Source organism: Solanum verrucosum, unplaced genomic scaffold (assembly GCF_900185275.1).
Source record: "Solanum verrucosum unplaced genomic scaffold, falcon-dt-bn FXZP01000207.1, whole genome shotgun sequence".
NCBI lineage: Eukaryota > Viridiplantae > Streptophyta > Magnoliopsida > Solanales > Solanaceae > Solanum > Solanum verrucosum.
In genome coordinates this window covers 732,789-736,684 of record NW_026019996.1, presented here as the reverse complement: position 1 = coordinate 736,684, position 3,896 = coordinate 732,789, and positions in this window count along the sequence as shown.

The window sequence follows — 3,896 nt, the reverse complement described above, 5'->3', positions numbered from 1 at the left end:
CTCTTCTTTTCTTTTCTCTCAAAACCCTAACTTAATTTTCAATAGCGTAAAATGAATCCAATCAGTTTAGACCACAACTTAATTACCAAAAATGAAATTAAATAGTTGGGTGGTGAAAAGATCATAATACCCTTCTAAAATCCGGTTTTGACTTTCCTTATCTAGACATCCCAACTTCGAATGAACATATCTCCCTCATACGAACTCGAAACTGAGCAAGCTCGGTGTCGTTGGAAATATAATTCAAAGATATTTCGTACTGTATCTTGTAGCACATCTAAATCATCCTGATCTAGGAGTTATGGTTGTTTGAAGTTGACCCAAAACTCATTCTTAACTTAACTTTGTCAAATTTCCAGATTTTTTATTCTTTAAAAAAAATGGTTTCTTTCTAATTCCAAGTCTGTCTAGTAGCGGGGTGTTACAACTTTCTCTCCAACTCACAATATTTTTCTCTTGGTTGTGTTGGAGCACTTCTCTCCAACTTCCAAGGTTGATGCCCTTCCCACCAAAACCTTTTCTTTTTTGTTTATTTTTTCTTTGGTGTTGGAGCACTCTCTCTCCAACTCTCGTTGATGCCCTTCCTATCAACTCCTTTTATTTTGTGTTTATTATTTGTTGGTGTTGGAATACTCTTTCTCCAACTCTCATTGATGCCCTTCCCATCAACTCCTCTTTTTTTTTTGTTTTTTTTTTGTCTTTAGCTTTCTCTAACTTTTAATTTAGAGAAGAGTTTCTTCCTCTTGTGTTTGACTGCACTTCTTTAAATCAGTAATATATTTGTAAGTCTTTCCTCCTAGCATGTTCATTTCATGCATATATTATTCGTCCAACTTTTATAAAAGTCGGGCAGCATATATGGGTCATAGCCGGCCGCCGGTCGCAGAAATTCTAAGATCTTCTACCAGAATCGTAGAAGCTCTTATACCAATTTGAAGGAAAATATTTTATATAAACTCAGAAGTTCTATATGTTTCTGTATTTTCTTTCTATTTTCTGTGTATTGAAAATACCTAGTAACATTCCTATTTATATATGTAAAAATCAAATTAAACTAGGACTAGAAACTACTCTAACTAACAAATCCTAATCAAACATAAATAAGTAAATATCATAAATAACAAATCCTAATCAACTTAGGATTTCTACTCCAACTATGAATTATTATTTCCAACAAACTTCCATCGAAGAGAAGTAAATGAAAGACTTTCATAAAAATTCTCGTAGAATCGAGAATGAATTTCTCGGAATGCTTCATATTTATAGAATTTCATATGGAGATTGATCATGAAGAGCCACTCTTTTTCTGAACATATACAATCTTTAGTTACTCCATGTCTGAACAGATAAAACCTTTTATCCCCCTTTCTGAATAGACAAAACTTTTGTTTCCCTTTTTTAAACAGACAAAACTTTTTGTGTAATTAAAATTTAAATACTTGATTCAAATTTTAACTAAAAAAATTGTTCAAATAAATTATGAAAAATATATCTCCACCGACTTGGACGGATATACAAAGGCCCAAGAGTGTCACGTGACACTACTTTGTTGGAAAAATTTAATATATATATATATATATGAAAGAAATAGGGGATATAATTTGTAAAGTGACACCCTTTTAAAAACAAGAGTGCACTTAATTTAGTTTGTTAGGGCGAGTAAGTTCCACAGTCAATGTCGTAGTTCGAATCTATAAGTTACCATTTTGAAACATTTTTTGTTCTTACTTTGATATATTTGAAGTTTTCTATCCACCCATCTTATAGCTTTATTTTTTCAATCACCTTCATTCTCACCAACAAAATTAATTAAGAACAACCTATGAGACTTAATGCATAATAAGTTTGTATTATAAAAAAACTCATGGGAGATTTTTTTTTAAAAAAATCTATTTAGAAAAGGTATAGTAGTGAGTGTGAATTGTTTTTTAAAAAAAATATTTTGTTCTTTATATAAAAATATGGTATCACATTATTTTATTTATGAAAAAGGGTCTAAAAAACCCTCGAACTATTGAAAAGGGTACAAAACTATCCCTCATCCATCTATTTGCTCCAAAATACCCTTGTCATCCACTTTTGGGTCGAAATTTGACCACTTCTTTAACGGATTTTCATTTAAAATATTTAAATATTTTTTTACATATGTGGCGCTCAACTATTGGTTATAATTTAATTAATTAATATAATTTAACCTCCCCCCCATTACCCACCCATTACTAATTAAACCTGCCCCAAATCCGATCCAATTAATAAACCCGCCCCAAATTATAATTGTCCGCCTATTAAACAAAACCCTTCACCCTTCGTTTGCAACATCTTCTTCTTCCCCAATTAATTTCTTCCTACATTGTTCATGTTTTGTGATTACTGTTGCCTCTTATTTATTGGAAACTAGTCTATATTAATATTTACTTCCTTTCGAGCTCTTGTTTGGAAGCCAATGAGGATGTTTGTTTATTGATGTTGAATGAATGACCTTTGTTATTCATTTATAAATTAAAATCAGTTCTATAGAGCAAACACTAAATTTAGTTCTGCATTCCATAATATCAATCAAACTGACTAAACGATCCGACATCTAGTTGGTTTGTTTTTCGACAACCTAGGAAGAAATTAACTAGGAAGAAGAAGAAGATGTTGGGAATGAAGGGTGAAGGGTTTTGTATAATAGGTGCGCAATTATAATTTGAGGCGGGTTCATTAATTGGGTCGAATTTGGGGCGGGTTTAATTAGTAATGGATGGGTAATTGGTGTTTTTATAAATTATATTAACTAATTAAATTATAATCAATGGTTGAGCGCCACATATGTAAAAGATATTTAAATATTTTAAATTATAATCCGTTAAAGAAGTAGTTGAATTTGGACCCAAAGGTGGATGTCAAGAGTATTTTGGAGCCAATAGGTGGATGAGGGGTAATTTTGTACCATTTTCAATACTTTGAGGGTAATTTAGACCCTTTTCCATTTTATTTACTCTATCCGTTTCAAAAAGAATGACTCAATTTCCTTTTTAGTTTGTTTAAAAAAATGACCCCTTTCTTTTTTTGGTAACACTTTAATTTCAACTTTCCACGTGGCATGTTTAAAGTCACAAGATTAAAGGGAATTTTGGTGCATTTGACATAACTTTAACTTAGAATCACAAAATTAAAAAGTCTTCTTTTTTTTTAAACTCTGTGCCAAGTCAAACTAGGTCATTCTTTTTGAAACGGAGGGAGTATTATTTTTCACTTTAAAAGGTGATACCCCTTACAAAAAAATCACGTGTACGCTACTGTTCATCGATGTGGAAACACCCACTATATTACAACTATCTCAACAATCCTCCACTAGTTTGTGATATAACTCCTAAATTAACGCATACCGAACAATATCTTATCTAGATTGGAACCGTAACTGCTTTTGTGAAATCGAAAGTATCACACATACAATATTCTTAAGTAGTGTAATAATCCAATATTACGCTTTAGCACGGTTACGACCGTGTGCTAATCTAAATTCATGAATATTAACAAGATGAACTCTTTAAATCTTTGCTTGAAGCAACACCATCTAAATATTCATATAGGTGTAAAGTCCTGTAACTACATACATTTGCTAATTTCATTAAGAACTAATTCACCATTTTTCTTGTAATAGTATATATGCACTTTAAAGTTTGTTATTATGTCGTTGTGTAACACCTTGGATTTGAAAAGAAGAAAAAATGTAAAACTTTCATAGTTGGTATCTGTGTCCACGGTCCCAACCTACGAACCATAGGTGCTCTTACGAGCCGTAGGTAGGAACACTAAGTGGAGGGGTAAAAGTTTTTCAAATTGTCAAGTTTCAGTAACCTTTTTACGATTCACCAGAATGGTTCGTTGTTCAATATACGAGTTGTAGATAA